Source organism: Monodon monoceros, unplaced genomic scaffold (genome assembly GCF_005190385.1).
Source record: "Monodon monoceros isolate NGI ecotype Baffin Bay Population unplaced genomic scaffold, NGI_Narwhal_1 Super_Scaffold_19, whole genome shotgun sequence".
Classification (NCBI taxonomy): domain Eukaryota; kingdom Metazoa; phylum Chordata; class Mammalia; order Artiodactyla; family Monodontidae; genus Monodon; species Monodon monoceros.
Genome location: NW_021703775.1, coordinates 39,972,972 through 39,996,753, shown reverse-complemented (window position 1 = coordinate 39,996,753; position 23,782 = coordinate 39,972,972).

The window sequence follows — 23,782 nt, the reverse complement described above, 5'->3', positions numbered from 1 at the left end:
TCTAGACATTACATCAAGTGAGATAAGAAGAGGTTGCCTTGAGGAGCTCAAACATTTCAAGGTTAGATAGAGGAAAAAGGGCCATCAAGAGATATTGAAAATAAGTTATCAGAGAGGTGGGATGAAAACCAGTTAGCATCAGCCTACATGTTTATGGAATGGATGAATGCAGGAGAGTTCTGAGGAGATAGTACTAGATTCCTCCCTTTATCAGCAGAACACAGTGGTCCCTGGCAGTGCTGAGGGCATTCATCCTGGGCTGTAGAAAGCAGAAGTACACTATCCCAAACCCCCAAGTATATATCCTCATTGCCCTTGTGTTTGGTCTTGTGTGTGACCAGCTCACTCTGGTCTCTTATCTAGAAGGCAGGCACTGATAGTGACAAACTGGCTCTTAGTTGACCTACCATCACCACCACCTAGCTGGCATTCTAGCCGGCTTATCGGGAATGAAGCCTGGTCATGGGCAGTGACATCCTAGGCTAGATCCTATGCTGACAAGGCGTGAAAGCCAATCCCTTCCTTTCCTACCTTAGACATTATATGTTCACCACTCATGGGTAGGGCTTGAAGGAGTGCAGAGGGGCAAAGAAGGAGCAGTCATAGACTTAGAGTTCTTAGAGGCGACTGCCTCAAAGAGTATTTCTCAACTTTAATGTGCACATAAATAACCCAGGGTTCTTGCTAAGATGAAGATTCTGATTCAGTACATCTGCTTTGCTGCCTAAGATTCTGTATTTTCAACAAGCTCCCAGGATATGGGAATGCTGCTGCCCACACTTGTAGTAGTTTAACTTATACACACAGGCTAGCAATCCAGAAAATGAAATAGCCACCTAAGCAGCTAGAGCAGAACCTGATCAAGAGAGGGATGGGATGCTAACGTAAAGCCCACATCTGACCTCTAGCTTTAGGAACAAGTCCTCCAACAATGTGTATGGATGGTGGTACCTGATTAATATGCATTAAATCTGATTACTTAAATAAAGGGCTCCACCATTATGGGCTTCATGCTCCTTGGGTGCTTTTTCATTTCCTGGGTCCCCAAACATTTATTCCAGGAGAGTTTGAAGCATAATATATTTGTAAACACAGATACAAAGCAAAATTTCCATAGATTGGCAGTATCTTTAGCTGTGATTTTGCTTGGCAATATAAAGAATATTCCTGGTGGTAAAGGCAATGAAGAAATATTTCTGGTAAAAAAAATTGAATCCACTGAAAGAGTAATTTTATAAGGTATATATTATGTAACAAGTAATAATTCCTTTGTGTATGAGGCAGCCTCAAAGAGTTGTATTTGGATCAGCAGTTAAATTCTAAAATCAAATAATATAACCTCTATACCTATACAACTTTGCCTTCTGTAAGGTATGTTCAAAGTAAAAGAAAAAGCTGAACGAATATGGCATAAAGAGAGGCAGAGAAAAAAGTACTGAAGAATATATAATACAAAGAGAAGCAGACAAGGAAAATTAAAAGGAGGATTTTTACAGGGGAAAAACAAATTTATTTTGCTGTAAAGACCTAAATGAATAAAAGAAGACTTTGAATGTGAAGATGATTAAAAAGACAAAATCATTAGCTAAAGATATTTACAAGTTTAGACTCTTTCATTTTGATTGTAATTTTAATTAGCTGGACACTCCGTGGGGGTGGGGAGAAAATGAAAGCCTACATCATCTACTTACTCTTTAAATTGCATTCCACCTTAATTTTCTGCTCTTCAGTTCTTAATTTTCTCTATTTTTGTTCTAAGTAATCCCGTTATCAGGCTAAAGTGATTTTCCCTCAGCCAGGTTTAGCATTCAGTATTTGCATCTGTGAACCAAAAGTTCACCCCATTGCTTTAGTATTTATTCTTTCAATAGCAAAAACTCTCTGCAGGTAACTTTTTTCTAGTTCTTTGTCTACACAGCAGGCTGCTTTGTATACCTATGACAGTTAGATGACTAATAACAAAGGCTTCTATTTTTAAAATAATTATGCTCTATTTACACAGTTCTCCACAAAATTTACTCATAAAATTTAGGAGGCAGCAAAGCTTTAAAATCTGTAGTTTCACTGTTCATTAAAACCATTTTTTTGTGTGCAAGCAAGTTGCTTGTTTCTGTTTTTCTGATAAAATACAAGCCAAAAAAAAAATCAGTATTAGTTAATCACGTCAAGGATTTATGTCTGTGTGAATAAATTTTTCAAAAATGACATTGATATAGAAAAAGCACATCTGTTTAGAATAACCTACTTCAGAAAGGGTTTATCTTCAAGATATGATCTGCCTCTTTAGCAGGCTATTTATTTTGCATTTGTTAAAGAAAACAAAATTAGCATAGCTAACCATGTATTATGTGTCTCTCAGTTTGCCCTGCCTTCCAAAAGGAATTCATTCAAATAATGTGAAGTAACAACGCTGGAGTGCCTTGAGGTATGAGGATGAAAGGCACTACTTAAGTGGTGACAATTATTATTATTCTGCCACAGATAAAGAGTAACAATTGACTTTTAAAACCATTGTGGATAATTTCATTTTGCTCCCCACACCTCAGAGCCTAGAGTGCTCAGCACATGTTATACACTCAAACTAGGATAACACATATACAGTGATGGGGAATATAAAAGTAATTATCCCAGTAATTAGACACCCCAAATAAACACTCATTATAATCATTAGAAAATGTTATCATGGAATTCTCTTAGCTGCAAGTCTTTTACAATAGGATACTTGGGTCTTTCTGGCATGGTTTATGAGTACCACTGAACAGAAGGTGATGACATTGATTAATTGTCCTGTCTATGATAAACCTCTTTGAAATGCATCACACCTGAAAGACCTTCTTCTTTAATGCACTATTGGAATGATGTACCAATTTGTTTAAAGTTTGGATACGCTGCAGCAGCACTGAGATTTTATTCCATCATTTCTTGTCTTGCCCATTTTTCTTGAGACTTGCTGCAAAACGTCTTCAGACTCTTGCATGAAAGTCAACTGGAGTGCTTTCGAACTATATAGATCCCTGAGGCCCTGTCCTTCTTTGGGGTCAAATAAACCCAATTTGTGAATCTGCAGACACCTGCTAAGATGAGGAGGGGATGTTTGAGGAGTTAGAGAGTGGCAAGGCATGGTATTCTCCCATAAGGTGATATTTCTGTCACCAGCGGCAGCTCCGCACCAGATGCTTTCCCAGCCTGGGTTGGATGTACATCCTCTGACTCCATACCCCACCCACCGACTCCTACTGTAATACTTAATAGCACTATGTCATAATTGTTTGTTTAATTGGGAAGCCCCTTCTTGCCTCTCAAGTCTGTAAAATAGGACCTTGTGTTTCTTGCCTACTCTTCAGACTCCAGAATTAGTACAGTTCCTGGAACACGGCAAGTACTCAAAAATACTTGCTGAAGAAAAGAATTAATGAATACACTTCTTAAAGGAGAGCAGCTTGAGTCAATTAAGTACATTTTTAAAAAAGAAAAAGAATTTACCTTTCCAGCAAAACGAAACAGAGAAACAATAACAACGCTTAACAACTAACAACGATTAAATTCTTGCTGTGTATTAGAAATAGTTCTAAATGCTTTAATGGTAGTATTTAATTCATACCACCCTGTAAGTGAAATACTGCTAGCAGTATACTATATTTCAAAATAAAGGAAGGTCCAGCAGCTTGTCCAAAGTCACATATCTAGAAAGACAGGACTGGGACTGAAATCAGCTGGACTCCAGAACACATGATCTAAGCTATTGCTCTGAGCAGTACTGGCGATGATAAGGGGGCTGTGTTAGGAGGAGGCAGGGGAAGTGCTAAGAATAGGGTCCTGCTTTCAAGGGAGCTTGTCTGAATAACTTGCTCCCTCTTTTTCTCTGAAATTTAAGAGAAGCAGAGAGAGGGAGAGAGGAGAGGAAAGGGCAAGGTGCGTGGGGTTGGTGGGAAACAACTAGTTCTTCATCAGTAGGTTTGTGACCCATTTTATACTTGTTTGATTCTGTTCCAGACAAGCAATACTGAGTGAAAAAGTCTCAAACCAGCACTTAATTCATATTTTTTAATCATTCTTTGAGTATTAAAAAATATGAGAATTATTCTTTATTAGAAAAAGAAATATTTCCTTTGAAATTTTTTTTTTGCTGTCAAAGTAACCAACGTATTCTTTACATATATATATTTCTCTATATATACATTTATATATATGTAAATGTTTTCTTAGACCTTCAATTTCAAGCTACCAGTTTCAATACTACCACCATAGTGTTTATGTATATTCTAAAACTATCCAATGATGTGATAAAATAGCTAATTCATTTTTACTGATGATCATGAAACCTTAGAAGGATTTAGGTTTATCAAGTCCCTAAACAAAAATTACAAAAATAATATAAGGTAAAAAGAAAGAAATAACTTGATTTGTTAGGGAACAGGGTTCAGGTGCAGGATGAAGCATATCAAAGGCACATGAAATGTCATTACTTTGAAAAGAAATAAAAGAATAACACGTTTAGAAAATTAACTATCAAATTACATTTTTTTAAGAGGGGCAGTTAAAATGTTGATGAACAAATATAAGATGATGACTCAGGGGCACTAAAAGTACGAAATGTGTGGGTTCTACTAGATAATACAATAAGTACTGGGAGTCCCACTTTATAACCCATTGTGATTAAACAGCATATTGCTGAAAATGCAGATGTGATACTACCATAGGAAAGCCAGTCTTTTTAAAGATGTTCCTAATTAAATCATGAAAAATCAAAAAGAAAGTGTTGAGAGAAGCCATTTTGAAGGTTTTATTAATGATGCATTCACAGAGAAGGCTTTATTAGATTTGAACAAGCAAATGCTAATGTTAGTGCACAAAATGATAGATAAGCATTTTTTTCCCCTAAAACATACTTTCAGGACAAAAAGATTTTTGTAATCCAAATAGCTTTAGATTCAGTTAAGTTGTAGTAATGCTAGATTTTGATATTTGAGTTAATAATGCTCTAAGTCATATCTGTCTATGACAGATGTATTGATTTCTACCATTTCTCACACAGCATTCTACCACTAAACAGAGGATTCCTTTTAATATTCAAATAGTGTTTCTAGGAGGGTAATGACTTTACTTGGAACTTGATATCAAAATATCAAGTGTAAATTGTTCCATTGCAGAAGCTCTTGTTAAATGTTTTGCTGAGAAAACCCAGGGAAGACCCAATTTAGGATGAATCTATGAAATGTATTAATAATTTCAGAAAGTGACAAGTACATTTCTTGTTATTTTAGACACTATTACCTCCTCATTCACTGGCTAATTGCTCACTATCCTTTAAAACTCAGCTTAAGAATCACCATAACTGAGAAACTTTTCCTTATTCCTCTTTCTTTTTTGGCTCCTAGGTGATCCCCTATCAACCTGTGGACAGCCTGCTCTTTACAGAACTATAATCACTTATCTGCAATTATAAAATCTAAAAATCTCTGAAAAACAAAAGACTTTTGTGTTTGGTGCAAATCCATTTGAGGACAAGTCCTGACCTAGGAAGTTCTCTGCAGAAATAGTACCGTGTTGGTTGATTATGGGCGTGCTTCCCCAAACCACATTAGGGGGTTGGCATGATTAATGGCATATGTAAAATGCTGCTGTTTCTAGAATCTGAGGAATATTTTGAAATACATCTTGCCCTGGAGTGGGGTGATCCTGATTGGCCTGGGACTAAAGGGCTTCCTGGCATGCATGACCTTCAGTGCTAACACCAGATAAACCCTGGGCACACAGGAACATTTGATTCTCAGGCCTTAGCATGATATTGAGTGTATATAAGATATTCAAAACATGCTTGTTGAGTGAATGAACAAATGAAGGAATGAACAAATGAATGAATAGACTGCCTTTAGATATTCTCTGTTCAGTATAAAAAGTCTGAAAATATTCCATGTAAATGAAAAATTCACCAAAGTCAATTTAGACTGCTCCCTACCAGGAATGATGCCATTAACGTGTTAATTTTAAATGTTCTAACATATCCCTTTTAATCAATGCTTATAATTTTCTCAGCTATTCATTTAGTTAAAACCCAAAACACACAACCCAAGGTGAACCAAAAGTCCTTGTTGGTGGAGGCTGAAAATTACTCATATTTACTTTGATACTCACAGTAACTCTAACACCTAAATGGAGATGTTTGAATACGAAAATAAATTTGTTGAAAAGAATTTTTTTTTGGTCTGGGGTAAATAATAAAGTGGTACATACTTGATGAACATCAGAGAGTCGTTCCTCTAAATTATAAATTGTTATTCTCTAATTAATACTAGTTAATCTATTTACTATAGCCTGAAAATGGTATGTTTTAATCCCTGCATGCTATATTAATATAAGGTGCTTCTATACTTATAATTGATGATGGACTTAAAAAAAAAAAAAACCTCTGCAAACTATTTTTTTCTTATAATGATAGTAATACAAACCCACTTTAGATAAAGGCCCACTCTTACTATACCTGCTCTGTGATTTGATAAAAATCCCTTGACTGATCAATTTCTCCCTAAACGATTAGCCCCCCATCTGGCCTAATTTATACACGGGGCCTAGACTACATGGTTCATCATCTGAACTTTATTCTCTCCAAGCTCTTCAACCACTGTTCTAGTACATTCACTCAGCAACACCTTACCTCGGCCAAGCTAACAGACCACTTGCTCTGCTACACTTGGGATGCTGAGAATAGCTAGAGAAAAACCTCAAGACCATACAGATTGGCACTACTACACATTTATGGTTTCCAATCTTGGGGCCTCAATGCCATTCCACAGTCCTTATTCCCATTTGAACTCAGTGATGCTTCAATCTTACCATATTCTTCAGTTTCCTTAACCAGCTGAGCTTGCCTCCTACTTCACAAAAAAATTAAGTCTATGAAGTTTGAGACCTCAGCTTATTCCCTGTTCTCTCCTCCTCCACCCCCACCCCCTCCCACACACACTAGTTTATCTATACCTACATTCATACGTACTTGCTTTTCTCAAGTCTCAAAGGTTAAGGTCTACATCTTCCTGTTTAAGGCCCCCTCTTTCTGTGCTTTCGATTTCATTGCTTGCTGTCTCCTCCAAGACTACACTCTCTTCTGTTATTTTCATGCTTTATTTTCTCTGTCTTGTTCTTCTTATCCTAGAGGTATGTTCATGGGTCTTGCATTCTTAAATGAACAAAGCAATAACACTAGCCACCGCCCCCCACATACATTCCCTATACTCTTCCCTACTCTCCTTCTTTGCTCAGTCAGCTGCCTCTGAAGAGGAGGTGACTCTTGCTTCCTGTAACTCTTCAACACTCAAACTTCTTGCAATTAGGTTCTGCAGAGATTAGTTTTGGGGAAAAATATTACCAACAACTTTTAGGTAACCAAGTCCAACGATCATGTTTTGCTTCCTATCCTAAGTCCCCCTGTTCCATTGAACACTACTGACATTTTCTTGCAGCTCTCTACTCCAATGTCGTTTCACTCTCCTCTCCCACCTCTGTCCACTCATTTTTCATTTCCTGGTAGATTCTTTCTCCTTGTCTGCTTCTTTTATATTGTGCCCCACAGAGTTCCAGTTTTTACTCACCGTTACTTCTTTTTTTCTTTTACACACTCTCTTACACAATCTCATCATTTTCACTGTTTTAGCTCCCATTTATAATGCTAATGACTTCAAAAAAATGTGTCTTCAGTCCTGGCCTCTCCCTTCCCCTTTGTATTTATATATCCAACGGCCAACTAGACAGACATATCCCTTTAGATGTCTGATAATAACCATATATGTAACACATCCTAAACTGAACCCATCATCTCCCACCATGCCCTCTACTCCCCATTTGTTTCTAGCATATTTCTAGTGTAATACAGTGACTTATAATAAGAATTATATATTTGGTCTGGTAGAGCTCCTAAAACCATTGGAATTTCCTAAGTGATAAGTGCAACGAGAGTCTACTGTCATTCATAACAAACCCCTTTCTACCATACCTGAGTTTGTGTTAATGCGGTGACTATTGGAAAGTCCCTAAGAATGGGCATCTTGTTACCAAGGGAACCAACAACGCAATTAGAGGGTTGGAACTTTTAGCCTCACCTCCCCACCTCCAGGGAGGGGAGAGGGGCTGGAAGTTGAGTTAATCATCAATGGCCAATTATTTAATCAATTGTGCCTATATAATAAAGCTTCCATAAAAGACCGTTACTAAAAGGGGTTTGGAGAGTTTCTGGATTGGTGAACACATGGTGATGCTAGGAGGGTGACACACCTGGAGGGCAAGGAAGCTCCCTGCCCCTTTCTTCATACCTTGCACTATGCTTCTCCTTCTTACTGTTCCTAAATTATATCCTTTTATAATAAACTGGTGATCTAGTAAGTAAACTGTTTTCCTGACTTCGGTGAGTCATACTTACAAATTACTGGACCTGAGGAGGGGACATGGGAACCCCCAATTCATAGCCAGTCTGTGAGAAGCACAAGTGACTACCTGGACTTACAATTGGTGTCTGAAGTGGCGGGAGGGCAGTCTGGTGGGACTGAGCCCTTAGTCTGTGGAATCTGATGCTATCTCCAGGTAGATAGTATCAGAATTAAGTTACGTTGTAGGACACCTGATCAGTTTTCACTGGAGCGTCAAATTGCTTGGTGTGGGAAAAACCCTCACACATTTGATACTGGGAAGTACTGAGTGTAGAGAGAGGAAATAGAGTTTTTCCTTTCAGGTAGCAACGGTGATGTATCAAAACACAATGTGCAGTTGTCACTCTGCTTAAATCCTTTCATGGCTCTTCATTACCTAATGTCAAAACTTCTTAGTCTCATATATTATAAGGCTCTCTTTGACCTGACACTCCTCTATTTCCCTGGTCTCATCTCTAACCACTCCCACCTTAATGTTTTAAGCATTAGGAACTCCAAGCCACTTATAGTTTTTCAAGCACTTTATATTATTTTATGTTCTGCCTACTTGTTCATGCTTTTTCTGTGGCCTGAACTGCTATTCCTTTTTTTAACTCTGTCAGCTCTTATTCATCTTTCAAAACCTATCCCAGGCATTATTTCTTCTAGCAACAACTTTTATTAACCAGTAATTGTGAGAAGAAAAAAAGCCAAAACAATTCATTTCTAAGGGTAGACTCTGCGAGGGTAGTGCTGGGTGAGAGTTTAAACATCCTCAATGCTCCTTGGTGGATATTTCAGAAGTACCTGCAGAATAGCGAGGGCTGGCTCGGGAGTATTTTCCTCTTCTAAATACCATTGTGATAATCTATTTGGGCACCTCCTTGTTTCTATATTTTGTTTCAATTTCCTTACATGTTTCAGATGGAAACAAAACAAAATCACCAGGTCAAAAGTTACTTTTCATGTCTCTTTCTATATACATATTGCCAAATTATCTTCAGTTTTACAATTATATAACACCACAAGCAGAGTTTTACTACATCCTCCCCAGCATTGAGTATTTTTATATTAAAAGTTTCTTTTGCATTTGTTAATTGAATAATGAAACAAAGCAGGGCATTTTTGTGTCCATTTGCATAATTTGCATATTGTGATGCTGTTCATTTTCCCCTATATTTGTTTACTAGTGGTAGTTCTTTGTTCAGCAATCTTATTTTTATTTCCATGAGTTTTTCTTGTTCTCTGATTGACCCTCTTTTAAAGCATCCTGTTCATACTTTATGGATACAGTATTGCACGAAATATTCGTGAGGTATTATCAGAGATTATTTTTCTTTATTTTCTTTAGTCTGAATTCTGTCTTTCTTTGATGGTCATTTCTGTTCTTACTTTGTGATCATTCTCCTTCATATTACAGGCTTCCCTCATTGCCAAGTAATCCTTTGTTACATGTTTATAGGTAAGAATGTGACAATAAAAATAAATGACTATGTGCTTTTTGTCCAGGAGCAGAGTTTATCCACTGACATGCTTTGCTTTAGGGTGAGTAGGGTGGGAGCCAGCCATCAAGCTGGGAGACCCTAAAGCAAGGAAAGAAAGCTTTGCTATGGGGTAGCTTTATCACACTCTTAAGTTCTCCCCCAGAGAAGTGGTTTGTTTTCTTTGGAAAAGGCAACTCTGATCTCGTTTCCTTTTTTTCTTTTTTTTTTTAACTTGGGCAATAAATGCTTGACTTCCGGGGATTCTGCATGTGTGTGCATGTGCATGCGTATGTGGGAGAGAATGAGACAGGGTGGAGAGAGACAGCAGGGACTGAATTTTGTGTACGTGTTGCTGATAAGCCCTTTCTTTCCAGCCATAAGTCTCACTCCCTGATATTTCAGAGTCCAGCTGTGGGGCTCAGGAGGGCAGATCAGTCAGGCCCCCTGCTTTCTCCTCACTCTGTCACCAGTCAACATTCCTCTTCCCACCTTCCATTTTGCAAAAAATCGGTCGCTATTTCTCACCCACATTCTCTTTATGGTTGTGATATTTATCAGGGTTTTCCCTTTTGGACATTGCTGTCCAAATAATTTGCTTTTTTTCTGAAATTAAGATCTTTCTATTTTTAATTCATTTATATAAAAGCTTTCTAAAATTAAAGTTAACACATTAAGATTCACATATGATACAAATATTTCCTTACCGTCTTTTTACTTTGGTTTCTTTTGATATAAAGAAAGTTTATTTTTATCTAGTCATCTCTCAGTTTCTCCTATGTTTTTATTCTATTGCTTCTCCATTTGGAAAATTCTACTCATTTTAGATATTTACTATAGTGAATTATGTGTTCCCTTGGATTTTCAGTGTTTTTCAGTGTTATTCTCAATAACATTTTATTCCTCTAAATGTAGTTTGGTGTATGGCAAAATTTTCAAATTTTTGTTTTCTTTTTTTGGTGAAAAACTCTTTCTTCAAACAAAATCTTACATGGAAATTTAACTGATAAAAATGAGAAAATGGAATGGTTAGGTGAATTGGTGTTGGATGGTTGGGGGGGGCGGGGCTTGATTCACTGAGTCCCATCTCTCTTTCGTGCTTTCATCGCTGGTCCTATGTTTGACAGGGTACTTAGTTTTTGAGAAGTAAATTTAAAAGCCTGGTATATGGTGTGAAGTGAAAGTCAAAATGGATCCTTCCTAAGTTGCCAACCAATTATCTAAAAACTGTCATTGGTAAGACTTTTCTTCCCCATTGACTTATAAAACCTTTATGATATATTAATTTATTACACATAGTATACTCTATTTGGAGGCTCTCTTTCTGTTCCATTAACCTATCTCTTTTTACAGCAGAACTCTATTGTTTTAACTAGGATAGAAATATTTTCATTTGTAATAAGGCTGATACCCATTCATTGCACTTTTTCCCAGGATTAAAAAACACTCTTGCCAATGTATCATTCCAGAGGATCTTGAGAAAAGTTATATTGTCTTTGGGTGATATGATTCTCAATCCATAGGAATTCTAAGCTATTAATTTTTGTTTTGATTCTCTAAGATCTTATTTATTTTAGCCAATTTGCCCTGTCCCAGACTGATAGCACTATGTTAAAATATCTTCAAATAATTGTAATTCTGTTCCTCTCTTTTTGGTTCGGAGACAGTTTATTTCTTTAGGTATTCTGTCATCCTGGCTCTGTTATTTGGCACTTAATCTCAGTCCCCATGTGATAACTAGCCTCAGGTAGGTCCAAACTCATCTGTGGGGCCAGTCTACAGGATGCTCAGAAAGAGTACAATCAGCAGCTGAAGACCAGGAAGAAGATCTTTTGATGAGGACAGAATGACACCGCTAACAGCCCTGGTAGATGCCAAGGCTGTTAGAACAAAAAGGGCTCAGTGTCAGATAGTCAAAGAGGAAGCTGGGGATGAAGTAGAGGGTCGGGGGGGCGTTCTGTATTCTGCTGTATACTTCAGTGATTTGCTAAGTAAACATCTTGTTTTAAAATATACTACTTGCCTTAAAGCTAAACCTATATTTATCGTATTAGCAAAATTAAATTAATGAGTGATGACTTTTTGTTTTAGTGAGACAAGGGACTTAGTGTTTTCGCATTCTACTCTAAAATTCTTTTCCTCTTTACTAGTCCTGGCTAATTTAATCTGGAGTCACAAGTACCATCATTAAAAAATATTTCCTTTATCTGATTTTTAAATTCTATTTTTAACCATGCTGCCAATATAAACCCTTTCCTGATTACTTTTCTTTTCTCCACTCATTGCTATTGTTTTCACTGATTTTGGTTCTCATTTCTTATCCCCACCTGACACAGTTTACCATTGATTCATTGTTTTAAGTGAGAAGAGCATCTCTTAGTAGCCTTTCAGAAATTATACCTGGATGATATATTTTCTGTGGCTTTTGGTATCTGAGAATGTCTTCTGGTTATCATTGCACATGAACAACAATTTAATTGATTTTAAAATTACTGGAACATTGACTTTTCTCTAAAAGTTCTATAGAAACTTCCCCAATTGTCTTCTGATACTTATTTTTGCGGATGCCAGTCTAATTTTCATTATTTACAAAAGCAAATGTGTATGTGTGTGTACGTGAGTGCATGTTTGCCCCAATTGTCTGCCAAGTTCCTGTGTCAGTCAAGAAATTTGAGGTTTTACCAGGCTATGTCTAGGTACCAATCTCTGTTCCTAACTTCTGCCTAGTCTTGGTTCTCTTATTAGATCTTTTTTTCTGTTATAACTTGCTTATTGTTTCTGATCCATTTACTCAGCTCTTTATAACTCTTTAGATTCAAATTCATATTTTCTCTCTTTATATAGTCACTTAGATGTCTGGGAACATTTCTCAAGTTTAGCCTCTGTGTCATTGATTTGATTCTTTGTAGTCTTAAGCCTTATTTTTTTCTGTTTCTAGTAAAGCTAACTCCATTTTGTTTAGTGTGTTTTTCATCGTATTCTACTTTCTACTCATCTTGTCCTGCTAATCTCAGGAGGGTAGCTTGGGGGTGTGTTGGACAAGCAGGGAAGGGCAAAGGTTTAGGCTCTCCACTTGGCCTTTGCTGGAGGGGATGAGGGGTTTTTTCCTGTGGTGTTTGCTGTTATAGAGCAGTCACTGTCTAAAAACTTCTGTCCTACTAGGCTATCTCTTTCTGCTCCTTTGGCAAGACAGATCAGGCTTTTGCTGGGGCTTTAGGTCTGTACCCACTGGTGTTTTCTGTAATTTCTCTGCTCCCAGTCTGGAATACATGAGACATAAAGAAAACCCAGAGAACTCATCACCGCGTTGTTCCTTTGGTCCCCAGATCCCTAGCTGGTCTGCTTTCTTGTCTCTACCTTTCAGAGTCGTCTTTGGTTTATATGTAACATCCAGGGTTTTTAGCTGTACTTAGTGGGAGAAATAGGAAAAAGGGCATTTAGTCCATATTTCAGGGAGCAGAAGTCTTTAGCTGAAAATTTAAAGATAAATAGGGAATAATGGGAGACAATGAATTGAATGCACTTTTTCCCATTCTCCAGTCAAATCATCATAATTTATATTTTCAAAGAATAGCCCTGGGTTCCTGGTTTGCTCTACCTGCACTAGTCAGACACATAGGGAAAGCCAGGTCACCTCCACAAATGTGGTCAACACGTACTGTCTTAGAACAGTTGATATTTTAATTTTACAGTGAATTTCAGAATCATTTTTACTGCTTTCCCTACATTATAGCATTCGACTCATTTGTCTTTCAAAGGACTAGTAAACCTTAATTTGCTTTAGCAGCTTTGAATGAATTTTTATTGTTTCTTACCATTGCCTTTCAACTCATGTAATTTGAAAACGAAATGCAAACTGTAAAACTCAATCAATCTGGTAGTATTCTTTAATATCAATTTTTATATAATTAACCCCCAAACTGTGTTCAGTTACTAACAATTAATCTTATGCACTTTGAGGGACAACACTAATTTCACACTTAGTAGCATTTAAAAGGAAGGTGGTGCAAATACTATGGGGAAAAATCCCTCTCTAAGGAGTTATGCTTTATTATCACTGACTGGAGAATGAAAGTTCTTTTTCATTGCAATCCGCTGTAGGGTCCCACATTTCTTTAACTCTATACGAGTAGAATTGTGTAACAAACACACAAGCAGAATTACTCATACTTTAATTACAGTGAGACCATCAGCCTTTTCAAAAAAGATCCCAAATTTTCTGTGTTCTTTTGACAATTTTTTTGAGTTGGTATTCCTGTCAATGCTATATGGTTAATTGCTCCATTGATACTGACTGTCAGATGTCAAACAATGGAAACGTAACAGGAGAAAGAATGAGAACAACAACAGCTGAAGGTAGAAAATTGTGGAAAATTTCTTATTATACAGGAAATGTCCATAGAAATCAAGACCTCCCCAAACCACAATGTATTTCATCAGTGCTTAATGCATGTTATATTGCTATACGACTCTTTTTATATATTACTGGCTTTTTAAACAATTGTACTGATTTTTAACTGAAGGATTACATTATATCTTATTAATTACTTGTATGTTCATAAGTATTTTCCCTTAATACTTGGTGTCTAAAGATGATATCAAGTCTGAATCATACTAAAATAATTTTTAGAGTACCATTTTAATTTCTTCTAATAATTCACAGTCAACTATCGATGCTATGAATAAACCAAGGTTTGAACTATCTCCTAGTGTCAGAAAAAATAAGGAATACGTATTGCATTGTATGCGCAGTGTTTAGCAAAAGGTGCACACATATCATTTACTTTGGCCTTTCATGACTTTGACCTTTTAGGTGCTTCTTGTTAGTAACTGAGTGATGAAGAGTTGTAGCCAATTTTAATGTTTGTAATTCATACTCAGATATGCAAACTGATGAGCACGTTATAAATTTTTAAAATTATAGGGACAATTTATAGTGCAAAGTGACATAGCTCCAGGGGCTGAGCACTGGCCTGGGAACTCAGAGCTGTGCATTTTAATTTTGATTAACTCTCAGTGAGACCACAGGCACAGTATCTTAATCTCCCTATATCTTGGATTAATCATCTATAATATGTGTGTAACAATTTCCTTCCTGTAGGTGAGGTGAGGAATAACTATAAAACAGAGTTTTAAAATAAAAGATCTATATCTATATCACATAAAAGACCAATATGAGGCAAAAGATTTTATGGGTTTAATAAACATCGTATTGTATCATGCACAGAAAGCTAAGACAAACAGCCCATTGTCATGAGAAGAATAGAAATCATCATATCCTGATCTAGAAATTTTATTAAAATGCATGTAACATAAGAAATAAAAATTTCATAATAGCTTGCAGACACTTACGTGGACATTCATTATTAAATGAGCTTTATTCCTTATTTCCTGTTTCCTACACTGCTATATACATCTTCCAAATGTATAATAATGCATTTTTTAATGCTTTATTAGGTATACTTTGTAAAGGCAGCCTTTTTCTCCCCCCTCTCCCTAACAATGCCTAGGTTTTCATTAGGCACTTAAACTTTACACCAGGGGAAAAAAATCATACAAAAGAATTCAGCTTATAAAAAAAAAAAAAAGAATTCAGCTTAAAAGTAGGACATTACAAAATAACACTCAAATTCACAGTAATTTATAGTAAAGAGTAAATATTTTTAAACTCACATAGTTGTCCTACCTGTTAAATGATATACTATATCCTGAGAGCCACATAATACATAGGTGCAAATGGTGAGTTGATGTTGCAATTTAAGTCTCTTTAATTTCCATATATTGAAATATCCATTTTTTTGGCTTAATAAATAGCTCTGCAACATTGAATTTCAGCAGGGAGGCCATTCTCCAGTTGTGGAGCAATACAGTTTTGAGTCCTCGTGTCTTCCAAAGCCTCCCTTGCACTGTGGAGCCGATGTTTAGAAAGCTCTAGCAAACTAACACCTGCTAAACATAAATCACATGCAGAAATCTACAACTGGACAAGCTCAGGAAGATATAATAGATCATATCTGTGAAGAACCTCACAATGAATTAAGAAAACCTTAAACTTAATCCTATGACCTGATAGCAGACTGACTTATGGAGAACCATAATGTGGGAATTAGACTGAATGCCAGATGGCTTCTAGAAGTCAAATTAAAAAAAAAAAAAAGAAAACAAGAATAAACTGCATCCGATGATAAGCACAGGTAGGGATCCTGATGAGGACAGGATGAACTACTATTTTACACTATATTCTCTTTCTTTTGTTTCTCCCAGTCAGCTTGATGGAAAGTTGTAATGTTTGACTAGTTACAAGCCTAATTCCAGATGTCAGTTTGAACAGGTGCAAAAACAAAGAATAGAACACTTCCACTTGGAACATCATCAGTTTTCCTCTTTATGGAGTCCCTGATACGTTTTGTGGGAACCCACTTAGTAGGTTTCTTATTGTTATTCCCCTGCTTGTGAGAAATTCTATTCGATGAATACATAGCATGTTCCCTTAGTCAGTGGAAAGGAAGGGCCAGTTAATTTACCTGCGACCTGGTCTAGTTCCAATAGGTCAACATTGTGAGAGGATACAGATCTGGAACTTTGAGATCCCCCTAAGTGGAAATATGCCTATTACCTGTTACCATCACCACATAACTGTAAAGTGCTATGAGGTATTTCTACCAGTGAAAGATGGTGGAAACTGGCACTGCCCATTATCAATGTTAAATGTGTGGTCAGTACTAGGGCCTCATACAAAGAGGCAGCTTGTTCTACACAGCCGGTTGGTAAGGTGGATGCAGGCAGACAGAGGAAGACCATATCCCTCCTCCGTAGGTGGTCTCTGTTTCATTAGGCTTCCAATTGATGTGACTGCACGATAATCCAAAAATGTGTGATGGGAACATCACTCTCATTTTTCATTAACACTCCTTCACAAATGTATCAGAGGCAGGTAACAAAACAGAGATTTTTGCCAGGCTTACTTTTATCCTTTTGGAGACTATTGCATATCCGACATCACTGCTGGGTGCTTAGTTTCTACTCTTTTAGATTCATAGTTTGATATGATGAACTTCCTTAAGGAAGTTGTGGAAATAGTAGAAGAGCTGCTAATCTTTAAAAGACAAATTTGGGAGTTTGGGATTAGCAGATGCAAACTATTATATGGAGAATGGATAAACAACAAGGTCCTACTCTATAGCACAGGGAACTATATTCAATATCCTGTGATAAACCATCATGGAAAAGAATATGAAAAAGAATATATATATGTGTAACCGAGTCACTTTGCTGTACAGCAGAAAATAACACAACATTGTAAATCAACTGTACATCAATAAAATTTTTTTTAAAAAGGCTAGTGATTTAGGAATATCAGCTTATATATAATAATGAATAGTAAATGGCTACTGAAGTTAGGTGGGACAAGAAAAAAATAGAGATGATGCCTATTGTCTCAGGATATCTACCAGAAATGTGTAAACCATGAAATGTTTTTGAGAGATGTTAAAGATCACCCTGGCTGACTTCCTTATTTTCATTTCATAAAAGAGGAAGTGAAGGCTTACACTGGTTCTGGTTTTCCCACTGCAATGCAATTATTGACAACAGCTGACTGGAAAGCAGGACTTCTAACTTGTGCCCTATTCAACATACCATGTTCAGTGCATACTATGTGAGTGCAGATAACTACTAAGAATTACATAATTCATATCCCCTGCTTCCATGAGCCTACATCATAGAGTCTATTCATATAATTATATCAAGACATCATCTAAAATAGACCCCAGGGCTTCCCTGGTGGCGCAGTGGTTGAGAATCTGCCTGCCAATGCAGGGGACACGGGTTCGAGCCCTGGTCTGGGAAGATCCCACATGCCGCGGAGCAACTAAGCCCGTGCGCCACAACTACTGAGCCTGCGCGACTGGAGCCTGTGCTCCGCAACAAGAGAAGGCCGCGACAGTGAGAGGCCCGCACACCGCGATGAAGAGTGGCCCCCGCTCGCCGCAACTAGAGAAAGTCCTCGCACAGAAATGGAGACCCAACACAGCCAAAAATAAATAAATAAATTAATTAATTAAAAAAAATAGCTGGGGGTAATTAAAAAAAAATAGACCCCAATTTGTAGCTTTTGGAGAAATCATTAAGGATTATGAGTAGCAGTGTTAATTTCCTGGTGTAAAATGTAAAGTGTTACACATTTCCTGTAGATTTCCTGAGGCAATAGTTAGCATCTCTGTTTTTCCTTGTATCACCCGCCTTCAGTTCCCATGGTACTATTGGCTTGAAAGCCCACCATGAATCCCCATCCAATGATGCCAATTGTGCCCCTCTGCCTTGATTATATCCAGAAGCCTCATCCCCAAGATGAGAGTGGACATCTCTCAGATGACCAATATCTTTTGTCTAACTCTAGAAAAATGGCGGCCTCCTGCATTCCTGGCAACCATGCTTTATCTACATGATGGGACTCTGGCTACAGTGTTTTCTGAAGTAATGAAGGAGACCTAGTGCACAGGGCTTATCCAACTGCCACAATCTCAGAGCCAACTCTGGCTCCATGGGTCCCATGTTTTTCTCTTCTGCTTTCATTGAACTTTATCTTTATTCCCTCTACTCCTGGTAATTTCTTGCTTCAGTAAGTGGGGAATCACCATCCCTTAGTCATAGGCTTTGACATACACCCAGTAGTTGAATCACAGCTCTTTTTTCCCTCAGGATTATTCATCTAGCTAGTTTGAGACTAATGTAATCATCCCAGAATATGAATATCAAGAAAAAGAATGACTAATTTAAAACTGTCTGAAATTCTTCAGAATATTTTATATGTATAAATACAGAATACTTTATATATCACAGAGTTTGCTCAAAATTTCCAGTGTGTATTATACTCATTTCTTTGCCATAAATGTTAGAATTCATACCACCCACTGTGGTTCATCTTTTTTCTCTTTTAAGAGCATCCAATCCTCATCACCAAAGAGAGTGTTATATAGGTAACAGTAGCAGATAAAAGAAAAATAGATGGCATATTTTAGTTACATTATTTTCTTGTAATTAAAAGTCATGTAATTAACCATACCCTATTTCTTATAGTATGAGTAAGAAGAACATGTTAATCACATAATCAAAACAAATGGTATGTATACCAAGTGCATCACAGTGCCTCCAGACATACATTAATTTCATTTGTAAAGTTCAGCTGTCTTAAAGTCTCTTGCAAATTTATCAGCAAAAATAAACAAAATGATTAGTAAACTGAGAAAGTTAAAAATATATGATACAATGTATAAAATAGATAACTAATGAGAACCTACTGTATAGCCCGGGGAACTCTACTCAATGCTCTATGGTGACCTAAATGAGAAGGAAATCCAAAAAAGAGGGGATATATGTATACTTATACCTGATTCACTTTGCTGTACAGTATAAACTAACACAATATTGTAAAGGAACTATACTCCAATAAAAATTTTAAAAAAATAAATGAAAGTAAAAAAAATATGAATGGCCACCCAGATTCTTTGAAAAAATGTTTCCTGATTCATATCAATACAAACATTATTTGTATAATAAAGTCAAATAGAAGTATTTAATCATGGATATTTGTCATTAGGCCACTTTGTTTAATGTCATATATGTAGATTTAAAAATTCACCTTAACAGAATTATATTAAAGGCACTGTTTCAGGATAATGTTCAAACAATGTATTTTGCTTACAATTTTTGCTTAAGTAAAAAAGATCTGTTGGATTTCAACCAGCATGTACATGGTATGGATGAAACCCTCTGTTCCCATTAGTGGGTTTCAGGCTGTATCTTTCATGAAACCTTTACATCCCCAGGTTCAGAGTCAGCTAGAAGGTACAGTAGTCAGGCGTAAAACAGATATTTTTAGAATTTGATTTCTAGATTGAATGTGATGTTAGAAATAATGAAAATTCCATTAAGAAAATGAATTAGAAATTTAAATATCTGAAGAGTAGAATTTGGATCATGGCTATGTTGTTACAAGGAAACCAGATCATTTGCCACAAATGATCTATGTTCCTTGTGGCTATGACAAAATAGGAAAAGAAATATACTAAAAAATGGAAAGTTAGACAATCAGTATCTGTAATGCTACAAATAACAGAAAACCCAACTCAAGAGCCTAAATGATAAAGGAGATTGATTGCTCAGGCAGACTTCAGGGCTATTTGATCCAGAGGCTGTCGAGGACTCAGTGTTTACCTCTCTAATTTTCTGTGAATTAGGGTAAGGGCATCATCCCAAGCCTACCTGTCCTTGAGGTGAGATGATGGTGCCCAGCCTTAGTGGAGTTCCATGCTTCCTTTCCAATTCATGGGAGAAAAGGTTTTAAGCAAGTCAATAAGATTCTCCTAGAGCTGAGAGACTGGGAGTAGGCTCACCTTTCCCTAAAAATATGAATTCTATAGGGAAGGAGTAAATACATATCCCTTCTACCATCCCCTCCAACTTCTGATTTCCAAAAGGATGGGGAATGTGGGTAGGTAACTAATATTTGTGCATTATAAAATTAGACAGAATTATCAAATTAGATTTGACATGTACCAATGAAATACATTAGTCCAGTGCCCATGATTTTATTTAGGGAAAATATCAGGAGATATTAAACCTTAAATCTTTGTGTATGGAAGGACTTCTATTACAAGAAATATGTAGATTGAACCTTACAAAACACGAGGTTTGGGGGAAATGTAGAGCCACATTTTTATTAACAATAATATGAGGAAAGGCATATGAAATACTTTATATTTCTTGCTGGTGTCAATCTAAATTTTCATATTCAATAACCCTCACTGCTTTTGTCTTTTGTTCTTTTTAGGGCATGAAAAAAAAAAAAGGAAACTCTCTCAAAAACTAACAATCAGAGCTGCCTGGTTGACAGGGGATGCTTGGGTTGCAAGAAGACCCTGAAGCAAAGATTCTAAATCAAAGATTCAGGGGCAATTTGAGTTTGCATTGAAGATCCTTCTGCCTGTAGCAGTTGCTTATGTGTTATGTTCAATTGACATATAAGCACTGTGAAAAATACTCTATTACAATCTCTGATGACATTAGTGTTGTATATGTCATAATGTAATTGTAGATAGAAACTTGGTTTACTTAATTCAAATTATGACTATTCCTTAAAAGCAGAACTTGAAAATTAAGTTTATCTACATAACTGATCAACTTAAGTATTTATTATGTATACTATTCTATACCTAGCAGTGAGCAAGGTGTTATAAAATAAAATATATAGAAAATGAAGTCACTTTTCAGAGGCTAATTATTTCCCATTCCAAGTAAGAAATATGATATAATGGCCAGAATAGTTGTTCAATTTATATGGCAAATATTATTACTTTGACCAGGTGGTTTTACCAATATAAAAGGAAGCTGTGGGGAATTGTTATGAAAAAACAAAAAAACAACAACAACAAACCTAAACTGATTGTAATCCTCCCGTCTCAAAATAAGAGAATTGATTTGACTTAACCAGTGGAGAATAAGTCCTTTGGAGTCTGCATTTCCAAGGAGTTGCAGTTGGCTTTTCATGTAGTGGCTAGTCTTCTTTTTAAAATGAACTTGTATATTCAAATCAGTAGCTAGGGGAAAGCAAACTTCTCCTTCAGTCAAACAAAAGTTCGACGTTAGGAAAGAGAGTTGAAGGAGTTGTGAGTATCCTTTCCTTTTTGTGCTTTGAGGGAATGCAGGTGCATTTCTGTGGCAAAGGAAAAAATTAAAGGAAAACATTCTTCTCAAGGATCTTGGAATTTCATACGTAGACTTAGAAAACAGTGTTGCTAGAATTGTTTACTCTGAATAATGCTCTTCAGCCGTGTGAACTGTTTTATTTGGGGTAGAGCTGCTAATTTAGATAACACTTTAGAAAGAAAAAATAATGATTACAGTGACACATGTACTTCTGAACTAGATTTTCGTATGGTCAGATATTATATGGATGGAAATTTTCCCCAATCTTTATTTTTCCTTTGTAAATGTCTTTACAAACCAGCACAGTTCGTGAAAAGGTCTTTTACTTATCAATCTAAACTAAACAACTCAAGTTCTAATCTATGTCTAACATCTCAGCCTTTAAATTTCTATTCATTTTATTTTTGATGGTACGTGGGCATTCTTGTTTAATTAGCGGTATGAGTGGGAGAATCTGAGGTCTCAAATTATTAGCCAAAGTCACTGGGTTACCTCCTTAAAGCTGATCAGATAGGTTTTCTTTCAACCATCCTATTACAGGAGGTTTTTGTAAACTAGTGTTATAAACGATTATTTTTAGTTAAGAGAAGCCCCAGGAAAGATTAAAAAAATGGATATAAAGACATTCCAGTTCTTGATCTTATCTTTTTCTCATCTCAACCTTTAGAGAGTCTTGCTGGAAGAACACAAGGAAAGACAGGAAGGCTTCTTACAGATCTTTGAGACCTCCTTCCACTCAAATCCCAGGGGAGCTAGAACGCTATACCTCTGTGGTTCAAAAAGTCTTTGGACCAGAAAAGGGGCCTTTATCTGCCAACATTTCAAACATATTCAATCAAATATTGATCTAGAAAATCAGCTACTTTTTCCTCTAGCAAAGAAATTAAATTAGTACTACCTACTGAAGGCCTATACATGGTCCTCGGGAAGATAATGAAGGTACCCTAGGCTATTCCTAGGATCAAAAGTTTATATGGACACCAAACTGATTTAACATTTTCTGTAATGCATGGAGACAAAAGGGTGAAAGATCTGCTTGCCAATAGTAATGTGCTGGAGATTATCTCATGTGGCGAGTCCTTGCATCAAGAAGCCAGGTTATGGTTTTCAAATCCATCTCATCTCTGAAAATAAAAGGAATGGAATGTGGCCTGTTTCACCTCACTGAAAGGTTTTCATCACCAGAAATATCTGATGGCTCTTATTCAAGTTGACAGGAGCACATGTTTCTCTGACTCATAAACAGTCCCTCTCTCTATTGTGTCCTGTTTCCAAGGAGTACCTGATGTTATGTTATTAAAGAACAGGAGGTTTGTCTGCCTATTCTTCCATAAATATGAGGATATCAAAAAAATGATAAAAAGCTTCCCAGATTCTAAAATCTTTTGGAATGCCAAGTGTAACTTATAAAATAATGTGTTCAAGTTAGTGTATGATAGAAAAGATCATCTTTAGCCTCCATATACTGAAAATTGTGACAGCCCAATTTTAATTAGAAATGTTAGGTTGCTTGTCTCTTCCAATAGTACCTACGATTTATTTATATTACATTTACTTACAGTCTTAAACAGTTCTTTTTCTTGAGATGTCTTTGAATTTTTCTTTACTTTATCAAGAAAACAAAAATGGATTACATACCTTACAAACTGTGCATGCTCAAATCAAAATTGTCATGAATTAGTTAAACTAGGAAAATAAACTTTCCTTGAATCTTACATGCGGTAGCCATGGCCATCAGCGTTGTGAACCTACTAATTACAAGGCAGCGTTGCAGAGACTAAGCATGTGGACACCCACTTTACTCAGCAAATTAAAGCTTTCCAGGCTATGGGATTGTTAGTTGTTTGACACAGAGGTTAGATTCTTAGGTAAGATTGGGCACATTTTGGAAATCTGGAACTGACTTTGGGTTTTTAATGGTACTGACGCTTTATTGGGAAGATCATTTCAAACATTGTCACCATGAGGTCACTCAGTTAACTCTTTTGACTGAATTGACTGATGGTGCAACCAAACTATCTCTCTGAATTGACTTGTTTTCAGCAACATGACAATGCAGTCAAAGAATCATGGAAAGAAATAGCGTTCATGAGTGACTACTGTCTGTCAGTCACTTTGCTAATTGAGGAGAATACAGTGATGACCAAAAATATACATGGGTCCTGCTCTCAAATAATTGCTTAGTAAACATAACAT